This window comes from Anas platyrhynchos, chromosome 2 (assembly GCF_047663525.1).
Source record: "Anas platyrhynchos isolate ZD024472 breed Pekin duck chromosome 2, IASCAAS_PekinDuck_T2T, whole genome shotgun sequence".
Classification (NCBI taxonomy): Eukaryota; Metazoa; Chordata; class Aves; order Anseriformes; family Anatidae; genus Anas; species Anas platyrhynchos.
In genome coordinates this window covers 47,482,825-47,501,240 of record NC_092588.1, presented here as the reverse complement: position 1 = coordinate 47,501,240, position 18,416 = coordinate 47,482,825, and the positions used below count along the sequence as shown (strand labels likewise).

Genomic DNA, 18,416 nt, shown 5'->3' with positions numbered 1-18,416 from the left:
TCAAGGAAAGTTGATAATTTTTTCAGACTTGACTGCATCTATGGAAGGACTCTATTATTACAACAAGATAAGACATTATTTTAAACCAATATTCACATGCTCAGCAAAGTACATAATGAAGTAATTAATAAAACCAATTCAAAAAATAATAATATTTATAATCCTTCAAAGATTAAATACTACTACAATCAGAAACATGATGGCAAATCATAAGTGACATGTAAGTCAGCATTTCTCTACAGCTATTAGTGGGTACAGATATTTCTTTTAAGCAAAGCTAGTTTAATTTTCTTATTAAATTTTCTGGGCTTCTTCTCTAGCAACCGTCAATCAGTGCTCAGCAGCAAAGTTTACTAAAAGAAAGGAGTTTGCTAATGAAGGAGTTTTATCTACTACTGGATTATTCAGAAACAACTGAAAGACACACAGATCTATAGAATGTGCAAATCTCCAGATAGTAAGTGTTTGGTGCTTCCGCAGAGTACCTTTGGTGGGCCAACTTTACTGATCCCAGTTAATAACATGTAAAATAAACGGGCAATATAAAAAGTTAATGTTCAAAGCAATAACGAATCATTCCCTAATGTGATTTTATCATTCATTAACTATAACAAATAATATTTTGTCTAATGAATTCACAGTTTTTAAGATCATTAAGCAATAAATCTAATTAACCTTAATTTACAAATAGAAAAATATATTTGTCTTGATATGCAAAAAATGAATAATTCAGTAAAACTTCAGTTTATATTTCAATTCTTACCATGTAATGAGAAATTGTAACCAAATCCATAGATTTTGCCTATAAGGATAACATTGTGTTTCCTTCCTTAAGAGGCACATCAGACAATATTCTTCCTTTAAGTTAGAGATATATATTTATATATAAATAATCAAAAATAGGAGAAATGGAACAAAAAACTCTGAACCAAGTTACTTTCATGAGCATTTTGATTGCCGTCTACTAACTCGAGACCAATAGAAGGAATTGATTTTTTGCGTGCTTTGTTTTGTTATTCTTTAGCCTGAAAAACTGATTTAAAGTAAAAATCCTGGACAATCACCCAACTTTGTCACATAAAAAAAAAACCAAAACACTAACTGTAAAAACATATGTAAAAAATACCTCTAAAATGTAAAATGTCATAAAATGTCATCTTTTTTTTTTTTTTTTTTTTTTTTTTTCCTTCCTACAGAAATACCTAGTTTGAACTTTCTTCTCTGTCTTCTTTGTTTCAAACAATAGTGCACGTCAGTCTAATGAGTTGAACACTATTAGGATTTGGCTTTGAGTTATTCTTGTTTCATACTTCTCAGACACATAGCATCTATTGGAGTATCTTCAAATGTACAGGTTTTTCAATTTTGTGGCTTTCAACAGAAATTTTAATGGATTTTGAATGGCTGATGAAGACAACTTTAAAAGTTAAAAAAATACAGTTGAATGGATAAAACTTGCAGCATTTTAACAACTCGGTCCCAGAGAATTCATCTTCCACTACTGCTAAATAGAGACAACATTATGAGTCACTGCTTTTTTTTTCTTTCACCTATTTTTAGGGTTTGAACCTTCAACTACAGCAGCCTGAAAAATAAATGAATCAATTTTTATAAAAACAAATAAATAACCTGCAAATGAAAACCACAGTATGTACCTTGCTAGGTCTATGGAAAGGCATTTTTTTTGTATGTCTACCTTGTGGTATTACGCAGAAGAAAATACATATCAAAGTAGCTTAGATATCTTTTGGTTTTAAAACTACAGAAAAGTTTGAATTATTTCTTAGTGAGAAATGTTATGAACTCTCCATTCTTAAAGATACCCAGAACTTGACTAGACAAAGTCCTGAGCAACATGATTTATATTGACGATACTTCGAGCAAGGTTTCAAGGTTTCTGAGCAGATAACCTACAATAACTAATCCAACTTAAGTTATTCTGTGATTCTATCATTAATAATCTTTAATATCAAAGTGGTCATCAGTCTTGGGATCTGTTACAGAGTACTCATGACTTAGTATTCTTAGTAACATCTTCAGTGTTACTTTTATTACAATGCTGTGCTATTCCTCAGTGGTACACAGGGTGCCACATAAAAACGTAGTAGTTCACATTTGTAGCAGTCCAGGATTCTCTAAACCTACCCGTTTTACATCAACCTTCATATTCAATAGGGCAGTGTATGAAATCTCTCACTACCGACCTTCAACATAAAAATGCATTCTGAGGAGGAATTTTTAGTATAGTCTGCTTTCAAGTAAGGCAGCCTTCTGAGTGGAGACAGCAGGATTCTATTTTTGCTCATAAGCAGATAACAAGACATGAAAGATGAATCTTATGATCCCTTCTCAGTTGTTAACAGGGTGCAAAATGGCTATGTTTTTTGAAGGTTCCTGATGAGACTGAGAAGAAAGGGAAAGAGAAGTTTATAAGTCAGATGAAAACAGAGTTGATAAATATCACAGTGCTCACATACGTGTATCCATATGTAAGTGTATACTACATAGAGTCTGTAGAAACCAACCATGTCAAGTATTTAGCCTTCCATGTCAAGTATTTAGCCTTATCCTTCTAACTTAGAAGTTATTGTGAACCTCAGAAATGTTTAATAATGCCATATGCTAAATAAAGGTAGGAAGTAATTGTAACTCTATTGACTTTCCAACCAGAAAGGAAAAGTTGGCATTTAAAGGACTAAAGTAATGACGTGTAACTTGCATTCTTACACACCCATAAGTAAAATTCTTCCTAAATTATTACTAAGAAAGAAATAGAAGTGGGGCTATTCTGGACTACTTTAAAATATTAATTTACAAACATCTATATCCAAGTTCAACTGGATTGAGAAAGAGAACCAGAATGCACTCCCATTTTGAAAGACAGCAAGGTAGAGGGAAATTACTTTTAAAATCCCTCCTTTGGGAGCTGAGGAAAACCTTAGGGGATGATTAGATCAAGAACATGATATTCAATAGATTTTACATAATACTGTTTTCATGCTTCTCTTCATAACTTAATTTTTATCAATAATTGATTCTTTTTTCTTCTTTTGTTAGAATAAAGCTTGTTTTAATCTGTCTGGTGCTCTGTTGTTTAAAGTGAACCTAGGCTATCCTGAAGGATCTCCCATAGACTATATGCCCATGGCTTCTGGCAGGGAATAAGTGTAGTTCACATTTATTGAACTCTTGTTGCACTTAATTCTTTTTCAGCAAAGGGGTGATACCTTTCAATAGCTTATTTTACAATAGGCTGTTACAATAATGGGAAACAGAGTGACTTCCAACTGTATATTTGAAATAAAGCAGCATAGAAATTTGAAATAAAGCAGCATAGAAATTGCAAATTGTGTCATGATCTTGCTGGACTTTGGAGTACACTGAAAATGTCAGTTGGGTAGAGATTCACTTAGCAACTCACATGGCAACAGAGCCATTAATCAGAGAACTGGAAGATGCCGGACACCTGCCTGGGACTTTGTGAAGGTTCCCAGACCCAACATTGCCTATCTACTGCTTCAGGCACTTTTGCCTCTCCAGATCTGCACAATTTTCATAACAATTTTCTTTTTAAAGGAAAGATGCACTTTTTTTGGGTTCTAAACTCAGCAGCAGTAGGATATTCCAACAAGAAAAATGTTAAAAGTAAATAAATATATGCTTCAGTCATCAGCTTCTGAGAACAGCATATTTGCTGTTAGTAAATTTCTATTTGCAGTGTCATAAAATAATATGGACTTAGTAAGTTATTTTCCCCAAAATTATAAAATTGAAACCAAAACTTCTCTTATATGCTAAACATATAACAGCTATGTATTGTTTGCTGAACAGTGTCTCCTTACCAGGTACTGTAACTGTTTAAAAGAACACACCAAGGTGTTAAGAACACCTATCATGAATTTCTAAGGGATGTTTCTGCATTCCAAATCAATGACATTGTCAAATGTTTTGCACTACTTTATGCATCAGCTCTTTTCTGAAATTCAAGTGGCAACTGTATCTCTGGTACTATGGAATATTATTGCAATGAAAAGGGAAGATCAATAACTGTCTATGTTCCACAGAATTCTGTTTATACACTATTCTTAGAAATAGTGTATAGATTAAATAGTTTTATTTTCACAGGGTATGATACCATCACAAGGTAAGAAAGGAAGCACAGATCATCAGTGTAGAGGTGAAATTAGTGAACGAAAAACAATGAAATGTGTATTCACCTCTCCCCTTGAAATAAACTTTAATTAGAAATACTTTCTTTAAGCTTTTTGAGTCCCATGTGCTCCTTCAATAGAAGATCAACAGTGAAAGTATATGCTTCATTGATTCCAATTAATTTATTTAGATGATACAATTCCCCAATGAGTAATGCTTGTATTGGTTTACTGATCACCATCATTGTAATCTACAAAATTAATGTTATTCTTGGGAAAATTTAAACTTGCTTGAGATAATAAAAGAGACACTACAATAAATGATTGCACTGTATTTATTTCTATCCTTAGGCTCCAATGAAAATTCCAAAATGGTCAGAAAGAACAAATTTGTATCTGATAAGACATAGGTATTAAGTCCATATTTGATTTAGGGTGAGGTTAGAGAAAACAAAGAGTTTTTCCTATACCCAGTATTTCTGAGTATGAGTTTAAAGAAAATATGACCTATATCTTTTATGGATATAGTGACTTGACTTCCTTTTTGTTACTTTCACTGTTTCTGAGTTTGTTACAATCTTTCAGGACATTGTAAGACAGCAGAGAGGTGCAGCCCATGCCCATCACTGAAGGCACCTATTTCTAAACAAGGATGTTTAAAGTCGCTTTCTGTCCTCTTGCTTTGGTGGAATGTTTGGATAGTGATTAAAAGTCCCATCCAACAATAAAATATAAGAAAAAAGATGCAAGAAAAGATCTACTCTATTAGAATTTTAAATGGTTCTTTCTTGATTTAACATTTACTAATTATATTGCCAGTCTTAGACATCATAAATATCCATCACAAAACAAACAAACAAAACAAAAACAAAAAACAACAAAAAAAAACCTCTGTCTTTTGTAAATTTTATAAATTGCAGGAATCCCTTTCACTATCTTACTTAATTTACAGATCCAACTTCCTCAGTAGCCAGATATCAGATACAAATATTTTTAGAGACTTAAAGCAGAATTTAAATGTATGTTGTGCATGTAAATAGAATATTGAAAAAAAATGATGCAACAAAAGCAATGTCTTCTGTTTCTGTTTAAACTGAGTGGTTTCTCACTGTCTGACTTCGCCCTAAATACACAGTTATGCTTCTCAGCAAAACTGCAAATATTCTTCTGTGTTAATGACAAACAAGGAAGTAATGAATCCATTGCCTAAATCTGCTAGGATGATGTCTGATTGAGAAAAACCCTGGATATGTACAAGCAGGATCAAGGTTACTAAAAAAAAAAATAAAATGATATTTTTGATATTATTGATGTTTTTTGACATTATTTTGATTTTTTTTTTATATTATTGTAAAAAGTAGCAGCTAAAGGGCAAAAGGGCATACACTTTCATGGAAACCTAGCAATCATAGAGCTGACAAAGTCAATGCATCACAGCTGTATCTTTCATCACCGAACTAAAACGTCAAGCTAAAGCTTGAGGCTCCTGTTGAATCTATGACAGATAGATACGCATATCTTGCAGAAAGATATGCAAGACTTGTGGGATCAGAAAGAGCCTGAATCTATATCTGAGAGGAGTTTACAATGCAAGGTGAATGATCCTGTAAGAATTCCTTAATCTGTAAAGCAGTAGATTGAGCTGTCTACTTGGTTCAATAGTTTTAAACCACAACTGTCACTCCAAAAAGAGACATAAACATATTATTTTGTAAAGTGTATGCATGTATTTATTTATCTATTTATCTATCTACTTATTTAGAGCAGGAACTCTCATTCCGTTTTTTAGAAAAAGTCTTTGTGTGAGCATTCAAATATTTGAATCCTAACGCAGCTCTACACTCCTGCTGGTTGGATTTTATCTCAATGGTTCTCTAGGAACCAAAGTATAAGCAAGTATCCCATTACTTCTCTGCAGTCATCTCTATTAATCTACCCTTAATTAATAAAGGGTAGATTATTAATCACTTAAATATTTACAATATCTAAATCACTTAAATATGCTTATAATATCTAATAACATTTCTTCCAGAACTAGACAATAAATGTTTACCTTTTCAATTTAGGAATCCACTTGTGTAGTTGAAGGACATGTCTATTACATCACTAGATTTTAAATGCCTATAACAGAGAAAGGCATTTAGATTTCCTTAATTCTCCTGTCTTATATAAGCCTTTATTTGAGAATACAGTACAGTTTTACCAATATTGACTAAAATCTGAACACAGATCTAACATTAAATATTGTCAGGCAAAATTCAAAATTTACCCTTACTGAAAAGACTTTTCAGGGAGTAACATTAATATAATAGAGAGAGGAGGAAAAAAGAAAAAAAGGGGGAAAATAATAAAATATGTAAGAGTAAATTAGGATGAATTCTATACTTGAGGCAAAACTGAATTTGCTGGATATGCAGAAATAATTTGATACACAGCTTGAGACTTGTAGTTTGAGATTTAAATAAGAACTTGATCTTATCATTCTTTTCTATCATCAAATTTTCCAGCAGGTGTTCAAATTACTTCCACCATCTCAAGAGCTATAGGGTATGCAGCCCCAGGATATAAGCACTGCTATCCAGTAACTTCATCAAGTGACTCACAACATGAATATTATCTAGCTCATCAGGTAACCCACTATCTTTGAGAAGCAGTCTGACCTTCCTCTCAAAAGTCAACATGTAGGTTTCCGCAACCTAAAAACTGTGTAACAGTGGTGCATATTGTCCTTTTAGAGCTTACATCCTGAAGCTCAACAGCTACTCTGAACTACAATATAAAGGAAAGAAAAATCCTTTACTGACCAAAGGAAGCACAGGTTTTATAATAGAAAATGTCTCAAAAGCATCTAGCTCAATTGAAGAATTGTGATAACTATTTCCTATCAACCAAACAAAACATATTTTTATATATCTATTTCCTTTTACTTTACAGAAAGTCCAATTAGTATTAACAAGCAACATAAGCCTTTCACAGGTTTAAGCTATGGAGTAATAATCCATGCCAAGTGCCATAAATGGCTGACAATTCAATGTGGAAAATTAGCACAGCACAATTTACACCCTATTGTGTACTTCTGCCTAATTTAACAGCAGGAACTCAGTTCCCCCTGTGTGTTTCTATAAACATTTAACAATAGAGGCTTCATTTTACAGATTTTCCTTCAAAATAAACCTGATCAAATCCTTACTGTGACAACAGATTGTGATAGAGCAGATGTACCATAGGACATGAAAGTTCACTAACTGTCAGTCAAGATATGCAAAGTGGAGACTGAAGAAATGCAGTAATGGCATACTGTAAAATGATTAATTCAAACGTCATGTGAAACATACCACCAAAACACCAATGAAAGGGAACATACCTACTATCCTTAAAGTACTATTGATGCATTTTTCTTTTATAGCATGTCACCTTCCAGTAGAACATTCTGTTTAATCATTCCAATTTAAAAATTTTAATACAATAGCAATGTCATCTCAGAGGCCATTACACCACAATAAAAATAATTAAATATATGGAGTATGTTTCATACAGATGTTTATCAACAGAACAGATGTTATTCTGTTGTTGATCTGTCCTTCTGAGCAATGCCATTCGCCTTTTGAAGTAGAATAAAGATGCAACTCATCTGCAGCAAAGGACACTGGCTTGAGTGACAGGCAAAACAGCTACAATGACATTTGTGTGTATTCTCCTTCATAAAGCTTTCAAATGTTAGGTTTTATTAAACAAACTCAGTGAGCAGAGTTTTTAGAAGTGATTTTAAATGAGACTGTTCTAACTGCATAACTTTAATCAAGCTGAGCAGTAGCTTATTAAGCCAGAATATAAAATGGTATTACATAGCTGATCTGATAACACAGCATGTATTTCTTTTTATTAAATGATATCAAAAGTAAGAGAAAATGGGTATACCCATCTGTATTTATGAAAGTCAGTGAGAACATACATATGCTGCAAAACACTGGGATTCAGAAAAGCCAAGTACTGCAGAATGTGACGTGCACAGCTATAATCCAGTTTCTTGCCTTAATGTGGCATCAGTTAATTATGCTTTAAAACTTAATGTTTTAAAACGTTTAAAACTTTTAAAACTTAAACATTGTTTTAAAACTGAATTAAATACAGTTGTGGAGCATGAAACACTGCTCAGTAAAGACATAAGAATCTATGAAATAGGCTAAGATATTAGTTCCAAAGTAATATCTTGAAGTACTAAAGCTGCATGGATTCTCATAAACTGTTAACTTTGCCAAGGACAGCTACCAATTATTTTTTCATAAACATAGGGAAATTCTAGAGGGAAAGATTCTTTTAAAAATTAAGATTACTTAATGAGAATATCTCATCTTCTGTGGAGACGAGACAAATCTTTCAAAAATACTTATGATGTCTGTGGATAGAAAAGAAATAGTGTCTTACTTAAAGACTATATTTTTTCCCCCTTTATCCTTTTTCTGTGAGGTCATCCTTGATGACAAATGGAGGGTAATAATTTTTGAATTCGTCATAATAAAGATAAGAGATGCAGCATGGATAAAGGAAGTTTATATACATTGTTCCTCTAAGATATTCCAATCCCTGTTCCATATGTAAAGCTTTCTATCAGGGTTGAGAGACTGATTGGACTGCAGTGGTGTCTCAGGAAAGACCGCTTTCTTTCTTACAGCAACAGTACTACCCTTTGCATAGCAAAGGAGAATTTGGAAGCAGATCTGTTGAGATACAATGTTCATAGCATGAACATTGTATTTCATGTATTTCATGAAATATATTCATTATATTGCATTGTATTTCATTTCATTATGTATGAACATAACATGTTCATGTTGAGATGTAATATTCATGGCATGAATGCACTGAGCTGAGGCAGGAGATGGCCTGCAGTCCCTGTTGAAGTAGAATAACAAAATCAGTGTTACAGATCCAAGAGGGAAACGTGAGAATGAGCAGAACAATCTCTGTGGCTGAGAAAAGCAGTGGTGATAATGTGAATCAACACTGTTGTACATCAACAGCTGCATTAGAAAAAGAACCATAGAAAATAGTTTTTTGAACCTTTGAACCAGTGAGAGAATTCAGAAGGGCAGGAATTCTCCTTGTTTTGATAACATGTGTTCTCCACTGTGGAAAAAATTGCAATACACACAACGAATACCAATGCACTCCTAGTATTAGGATACTTGTCCTTTCTTGGAAAATAAAACACCCGTTTTGGACAGCATGCAGGGAAGTAAACTGTTCTTTGCTCTTCTCTTGAAAATGCCTACAGCATTGGGTAACCTTGAGAAGAGAAAGCTAAAGGTTGCATGAAGATGCACGTGTCTGCTCTGCTTATATGCCTCCTTAAGAGCTATACCATTTTTGCTGTCTTTGTTTAACATAGAGCAAAAGTAGATTAATTTTCAAAAACAAGATTTTATGAAACATCCTTTTATTAAAATTATATTCTTTTATTTCCCCCTGAAGCTGGTATTTTTTTTTGGTAGTTAATGCTGTCAGTTTAACTGGTACGCTTGAAACACAGGTGGAATTTTCAGCAGCTATGGAAATTAGCCTATTAAAAACATAGAAATTCAGATACTGTGTCAGGTTAATGCTCAGATCTTGAAAGAGATAGCAGACTTAAACTTTCAATAGTATAATGAAAAAGATATGAGAAATAAAAGAATATAGCAGTTCTGTTTATATTAATTGTAGGCATTACCTAACATCGTGTACTTGTAATACCACAGAAGAGAACCATTTTGTGCAGATTCTTTGATTATCTTTAAACCTTGAGGCTTGCCTCTTTTCTCTGTAGTACAAAAGCAAGAGGCTATTTATTGCATTTGTCAACATGTATGTGAACATAACCAGAAGCCAGGAAAGTAGAAAATCAGTTCCCTGTTTTTGCCAGGGACCTAATTTGCTTTGTACTGCTAGTTTACTGAGTAAAATGAGATAAAGTGGAATCAGAAAGTTCAGACTTCCCCAACTGCAATTTAATAAACCACGTGTGGGTGCAGGAGGAGGTGAAATCAAGGTAAGAATTAAGTTTTAATTCTAAATTAACAAGTGCACAAAATTGCACTGCATATCTAAAAGAGATGTATTATGATATGTAAATGAGAGTTATAAGTGTAGTAAAGTCTCCAGTAGTTGGAGGCAATACATTTGGTTTCCTACACTAAGAAGAATCAGAAGATTTTGTAAGAAGGGCTATCTAACGCTGATTTTCCTAGAAGCTACCAAGTAGATTTTCAGCTGAGACCAGAACATTCACAAACTCACAGTGGCTAATGTAAAGACTGCAAAATGAAAAGAAATTATGTAGTGAAGTACATGCTCTGCTGAGGTACAGTGTATTTTCCTGCCATTTGGAAAGGCTTTGCAGGGAAATTGATGCTGTCTTTCAGAACCCCCCTGCCTGATGATGGCTCTCACAGGAGCTGACATTTGCTGTACTCAGTGTAACACTGGTGATAAGCTCCAAGAAGAGGAAACAAACCTACATTTCCTGTTCCATCTTGGCTGATCAAATAAAGAAACCTCTGGATGAAACCCTGAAATATCATGCCTCTCTGCTCAGAGGTCCTTATGCATTTCTGTTTGGTAACATGGAAATTTTGTCTATTGAAAATAGATAATTTTAAATAGAAAGTTTAAATAGAATAAATTTTAAATAGAATAGTTAATTTGGAAGGGACCTACAAAGATCATCCAAGTCCAACTGCCTGACCTCTTCAGGACTAACGAAAAGTTAAAGCATATTTATGAGAACTTTTAAACATTGACAGGCATGACGCATCAACCACCTCTCTAGGAAGCCTGCAACAGTGTTTGACCACCCTCATGGTAAAGACATTTTTCCTCATGCCGTCTGACCCTCCCCTGGCACAGCTGTATGTCATTTCTAGCATCTTGTCATTGGTTCCCAGGGAGCAGAGGCCGGCACCTCCCTCTGCTTCCCCTCCTTCGGAAGTTGCAGGGAGCAGTGGAGTTGCCTCTTGGCCTCATTTTCTCCAAATTGGACAATCCAAGCAACCCCAACTTCTCCACAGAGAACATGTCTGCCAGCCCTTTTACCAGTTCTGTTGCCCATCTCCAGATGTTTCAAGTACCTTAACATCCTTTTTAATATTGTGGAGCCCAGAACTGCACACAATATTCAAGGTAAGATCACACCAACACTAAATATAGTGGAAGAATCACCTCTTTTGACTGGTAGGCCATGTTTAAGGCATCACAAAATACAGTTTGCCCTTTTGGCTGCCAGGGCACATTACTGGCTCGTGTTGAGCCTGCCAGCACACCCAGGTTGCTTTCTGCTGAGCTGCTCCCCAGACACTTCTCTCCTGGTCTGTACCTGTGTCTGGTATTACTGCCTCCCAGATGCATTGTTTTCAGTGTCAGATTATTAAAAAAGCTTTTTTTCTCAATTAATTTCAGGTATTCTGTTAGATATTCTATATTTGGGTTCTATATGTAGCCCACACATGGAGGAAATTATACTTGATTCCAAAATGTTGCTGACTTTTTAATTTTTTACTACCTTAAAGTGTTTGTTTCACCAATATCAGCTCAGGCAAGGGGAAAGTTTATTTCTCTCTTTTCTCACAATCTTCTTGAACAACATTTTGAGGTACTCTTCCATCATCTTTTGCATAATCTTTCCACCACTATTAAACCTATTAGCACCATTCTCAGAACTTCTAAATACTTCATGCTGTCCATGGACTTATTACTTTCTTATCGGTGTTCATCATGCTTTAACTTTTGATTTCCCATAAATATATCTTATCTTTCATTTGAGACATTTAGATAACACTGTCAGAGTAACTTCCACACGCATGCAGGTTCATTTGTTTCTGCAATGTAATGCCAATTGATGTCTGTGCTATCTTCTTCTCTAAATCATGACTATATTCACAAAGGAATTCTGATAGGATCAGTTCCTTGACCCTAATTTGACAACCGCCTTCCCTCTTTTACCTTTAACAATTAATTAAAATCCAAATATATAGAGAGATACTTATATAAATGATGGTAAACTCTACAGAAAAATTTCCTAAGACAGATGCAAGTGTAAAATCAAGACCTTTACAAGTTTTTTAGGTAATAGTAATATCTAGAAGTAATAGTAATATCTAGAACTGTATTATTCCCCTTAGTAGATGAACATTTAGCAAAGGAGGATATTTGAAAGAAAAAGTTAAATAATGAAATTTATTTTTATTTACTAAGAATCTATCTTTAATATATACAGTGAAGAAATTGAAAATATACTGGAGAAATATTATTACTAAGGAAGAAATGAAAAGACACATGATCAAACCATCCTTTTCCACTTGTACTGATTAAATATAGAATTCTAAAAATGCTTAGTCAATAGATGATTCTCAATAAACTGACTTTATTATTTTCACTACAGATGTGTAGAAACTATCTGTCAAAGTTTGTCTAATTACTGCATCTTATTGAATGAGATGCATCAAGTGTACTAAAAAAAAAGGTAATATGCTTGTAACTTTCACTAATTATCTTAGATTATATGGATATATAAATAATTTTGTATAAAATACATATTTTTATTAAAACTATATTATACTTTCCTGTAAGGAAAAATCATAGAATCATAGAATCATAGAATATCCTGAGTTGGAAGGGACCCTTAAGGATCATCAAGTCCAACTCTTGACAGCGCACAGGTCTACCCAAGTTCAGAGCATGTGACTAAGTGCACAGTCCAATCTCTTCTTAAATTCAGTCAGGCTCGGTGCAGTGACCACTTCCCTGGGGAGCCTGTTCCAGTGTGCAACCACTCTCTCTGTGAAGAACCCCTTCCTGATGTCTAGCCTAAACTTCCCCTGCCTCAGCTTAACTCCATTCCCGCGGGTCCTGTCGCTGGTGTTAATGGAGAAAAGGTCTCCTGCCTCTCGACACCCCCTTACGAGGAAGTTGTAGACTGCGATGAGGTCTCCCCTTAGCCTCCTCTTCTCCAGGCTGAACAGGCCCAGTGCCCTCAGCCGTTCCTCGTACGTCTTCCCCTCCAGGCCTTTCACCATCTTCGTAGCCCTCCTCTGGACACTCTCCAACAGTTTCATGTCCTTTTTATACTGTGGTGCCCAGAACTGCACACAGTACTCGAGGTAAGGCCGCACCAGCGCAGAGTAGAGCGGGACAATCACCTCCCTTGACCTACTAGCGATGCCGTGCTTGATGCACCCCAGGACACGGTTGGCCCTCCTGGCTGCCAGGGCACACTGCCGGCTCATATTCAACTTGTTGTCTACCACGACCCCCAGATCCCTCTCTTCTAGGCTGCTCTCCAGCGTCTCATCGCCCAGTCTGTACGTGCAGCCAGGGTTTCCCCGTCCCAGGTGCAGGACCCGGCACTTGCTCTTATTGAACTTCATGCGGTTGGCGATCGCCCAGCTCTCCAACCTATCCAGATCCCTCTGCAAGGCCTTTCCACCCTCATTCGAGTCCACAACTCCTCCAAGTTTGGTGTCATCAGCAAACTTGCTCAAAATGCCTTCTATTCCTACATCCAGATCGTTTATAAAAATATTGAAAAGTACCGGCCCTAAAATGGAGCCTTGAGGGACCCCACTGGTGACCGCCCGCCAGCCTGACGCAGCCCCATTCACCATAACCCTTTGGGCCCTGCCCGTTAGCCAATTGCTCACCCATCGTATGATGTTTTTATTTAGCTGTATGCTGGACATTTTGTCCAGTAGGATCCTATGGGAAACCGTGTCAAAAGCCTTGCTGAAGTCCAAAAAAATCACATCAGCTGGTTTCCCTTGGTCTACCATACGGGTGATCTTATCATAAAAGGAAATCAGGTTAGTTAGGCAGGACCTACCCTTCACAAACCCATGCTGGCTGGGACCAATGACTGCTTTGTCCCCCAGGTGCGCCTCAATACGTTCGAGAACCATCTTCTCCATGATTTTACCAGGCACTGATGTGAGACTGACAGGCCTGTAATTGCTAGGGTCTTCTTTCTGACCCTTCTTGAAAATCGGCACAACATTTGCCAGCTTCCAGTCTACCGGGACCTCTCCAGACTCCCAGGATCGTTGAAAAATAATTGAGAGAGGTTCCGCGATGACGTCCGCCAGCTCCTTCAGCACCCGGGGATGAATCCCATCCGGACCCATGGACTTGTAGGGATCCAGGTGGAGTAGCAGATCCCGCACACGTTCAGGGTCGGTTGGGAGTTTGTCATCCCCACCGTCCCGGTCCTCCAGCTCGGGGCACCCTGGGTCCCGAAGCCCATCATCGGCATTGAAGACAGAGGCAAAGAAGGCGTTAAGCGTCTCTGCTTTGCCTATGTCATCGTCTGTGAGAAGACCTTCCCTGTCAAGGAGCGGCCCTATGTATTCTTTAGTTCTCCTTTTTCCATTCACATATCTAAAAAAACCCTTTTTATTTTCTCTCACAGACACAGCCAGCTTCAACTCTAGGTGTGCTTTAGCCACACGAATTTTCTTCCTACAGACACGAGCAGCATCCCTGTATTCTTTCCATGTCACCTGGCCCTCCTTCCAGTAGCGAAACACTCTCTGTTTCCGCCTAATCTCCATAAGAATGTTCCTGGTCAGCCACGACGGCCTCCTGCCCCGCCTGCCTGACTTGCGATATTTAGGAATTGCCTGATCTTGTGCTTCTAGGAGGCATCGCTTAAAGAATGACCAGCACTGGTGGACATCAAGGCCTTCAAGAGCAGCTTCCCAGGGGACCTTGCTGACTAGTTCCCCGAGCAGCCTGAAGTCCGCCTTCCCCATATCTAGGGATGAGGTTTTGGTGGCACTTTTCTTTCTGTCACCGTAAATTTTGAACTCAACCACTTCATGGTCACTATGACCGAGGCGGCCACCAATCACCACATCTCCCACCAGACCCTCTCTGTTTTCTAGCAACAGGTCTAGGAGGGCACCTTTCCTAGTTGGCTCCGTCAGCACCTGCACCAAGAAGTTATCATCTAGGTGCTTCATGAACCTCCTGGACTTGCTCATATCAGCCGTGTGGCACTCCCAGTTAACGTCTGGCAAGTTGAAGTCCCCCATAAGGACAAGGGGAGTTAATCTCGAGGCCTCTCTTAGTTCTGTAAAGAATAAGTTATCGGCGCTATCGTCCTGGCCAGGCGGTCTGTAATAGACTCCCACAACGACATCCCCTTTATTCGTTCGTCCCTTGATCCTTACCCAGAGGCTCTCAACTTTGCCATCGCTGACCTGAAGTTCCACACAGTCCAGCCCCTGCTTCACATACATCGCCACCCCACCACCTCGCCTACCCTGCCTGTCCCTCCTGAAGAGCCTGTAACCGTCTATCGCAACACCCCAGTCACAGGACTCATCCCACCAGGTTTCGCTTATGCCGATGATGTCGTAGTTGCGGGACTGGGCCAGGACTTCTAGCTCATCCATTTTATTCCTCATACTGCGTGCGTTTGTGTAGAAGCATTTCAGGTGCGTCTCCTTACACTCAGCACCTTGTGGATCGAACCGAAGGACCTCACTGGCACACAGCCCCTCTGATTCTAGCGTACCATCCCTTAGGTCTTCACCGGCGTGCCTGGTTTTAGCCCCTTCCCCCTTCGACTCTAGTTTAAAGCCCTATCTATCAGCCCTGCCAACTCCTGACCCAAGATCCTTACCCCTCTCCGAGAGAGGCGCATCCCATCCGGTGACATCAGGCCCGGTGTAGCATAGACCTTCCCGTGATCAAAGAACCCAAAGTTGTGCCGGTCACACCAGTCACGAAGCCACGAGTTTATGCGAACAGCGCACCTTTCAGCTTCCATCCCCCCTATCGGAAGGACAGAGGCAAACACAACCTGCGCGCCTGAACCTCTAAGTTGTCGCCCCAAATCCCTAAAGTCTCTTTAAAAATAATATTACTACCATATTTAAAAATATGGTAGTAAAATCATAACCAGATCAGCTTGAGTTCAGTTTCACGATGTGCTTGCAGAAACAAGTTAAAAATAGCTATTCTAATTCCTAAGAGAAAAATATTTAATTAAAATAAATGCCAATAACAAAATTCAAGGTGATAATTTAATATTCAAATAAATGATATGATAATGTAACAAAGAAAAATGCACATTCCTTTCCTGCATATCATATTAATGCCTGCTGCATAACAAGACAGAAATTAACCTTATATCTGTGTAATTTTTGTGACTCTTCTCAGAAACATCTCCTCATTTATTTCCTACCTCAAAAAGCAGTTATATTTAAAAATAATAATAATAATAAAAAGACAAAACAACAACAACAAAAATACTTTACTTAAGGTAAATCCAAAAAGGAGTAAAGAAGTCTGCTTTTGAAACAAATGTTCCCTAAAATTTCAAGATATCCATGGATCAGTAAGCCTTTTCCTTTTCTAGTATTTGATGGACAGTGAGACCTTACATCCTAATCTGCCTTCCTCTTCTCAGTTTAATACTTTGGCTGACTTCCTTGAAATGGTCCACAGTAATTCCTTTCAAAGATAGTGATTGATGCTGATGAGAAAAGAACACATTAATTACAGGCTGCCCTGGCAGATAACATGACCAACAAGCTACTCAAGGCAAGAGTTATTTTTGCTTTCCTTTGGAATTCTAATGAAAAGGAATTGAATGCTTTACTGACCATACATGTCAAGAGTTCAAAACCAGCAGATATTTCTGAATTAATGATAGCTTGGCTGAACATTATAGCAGTTATTTATATTTTTGTTGTCATTTTTATAGTAATAAAAGCAAGGAAATAAATTCAGAGTAAATCAGAACAGTGAAATATTAACTTTTTTGTTTACTAGAAATTTTGTCCTTCCTTTGAGATAGGAACACTTCTTTGCCACTGCCATCAGACAATGTTATATGAACTGTTCTGAAAACGCCCAATTACAATTGTTAATTTTGATTTCTGAATGCAGCAAAAAACTTCCCTTTGGTGACACCAGGAGGCAAGGATGAGATAATTTTTTCTAAAAATCTAAGTGATTGTAGTGCGGATGAAGCACTGAAAATCAAGAGCAAATAAAAACACCTAATTGTTTATTATGTAATTAAGTAATTTATTCTGACTTTATTTATACATACTCATAAAAATATTTGCTATAGTTATTATTATTATTCATTTGTTATGATTTGTGGAGAAAGAAACAAATAAAACAATAATGTCTACCCCTGCCTTCTGAGTTAGATTTGGCAAAATTCCAGATTAATAAAATTGGACCAGAGATGTGTAACTCAGATATAATGTTGACTGTCTAAAGATGTGGTGTAAGAGAGACAAAGCACTTTTATTCCTCAAATGTGTCTTCTTGAAGTCAAGTCTGCATCTCAGTGCTGTACATATCTTTCTTGTACACGGAAGCAATTTATTCCTCTGGATAAATCAGAGTTCTCCATTTCCCGTTATTTTAAGTTTTTTAAAATGAAACACCCATTATGCAACAGTTGTGACACAAAACACAAATGTAAACTTAATTAATTGGTCTAATTTATTAAAATTACTTTATTAAACTTACTTTGTTATAAGTACCCCACCACAAAACAGTCACATTTTCAACTGCTGATTTGCTATATCACAGTACACTTAATGGCTTTACTGTGATATGGGACTATGTTCCAAATGAGTCTTTGATCACTTTACAGCGTACTCAGCTTTAACCTGACATTTTTTATCTATGCTTTGTTTATATGGTTTTGTAAAATATATGCTGATCCTATCAAGGAGATGTGACTGTTGCCCATTCTTACTATGGCCTCTAGCAACTACAACCTCAGAACAGTAGTCTTTCAACTTTAAACTTTGAAGTCTTTCTGTCTTTCAATTTTGAGCTGTCTGTAGGTTTACTTACTTTTTTTAAAAAAACAAACAAACAAACAAACAAACAAAAAAAACCAACAGATTTCTCAAAAGAGAAAAGCTCTATTTCTTTGTCCCAAGAAACCTTTCTCAATGCCTTCCAGTAACATGAAAGTGCCAATGGATGATCTTGGAGACAATCAGATGACGTAGTTTGTCCCCAAATTTTCCTACTACCTGCTCCATAACACTGGATAAATATTCATTTTTATGCTTTCATTAGACAAGAGACTTCATACATTTTAAAAATTTCAGAAGAACACTGATTAATAATGGCTAACTCTCTTAAGTATAAGACTCACATTCCTGCTTTTATAATAAAATAGGTAAGATGCAATCTGAAGAAAATGAGTATAAAAATATGTGCATTAAACTTATGTCCATTAAACTTTTATTTTTTTCA

The 18,416-nt window shown here is 36.7% G+C and overlaps 1 protein-coding gene across 5 annotated transcripts in view; it reads right to left on the bottom strand.

The window, feature by feature from the left end:
- The window catches only part of SNTG1 (syntrophin gamma 1), a 348,743-nt gene that overhangs the window by 61,073 nt on the left and 269,254 nt on the right, over nt 1-18,416 (bottom strand). The window lies entirely within an intron of this gene.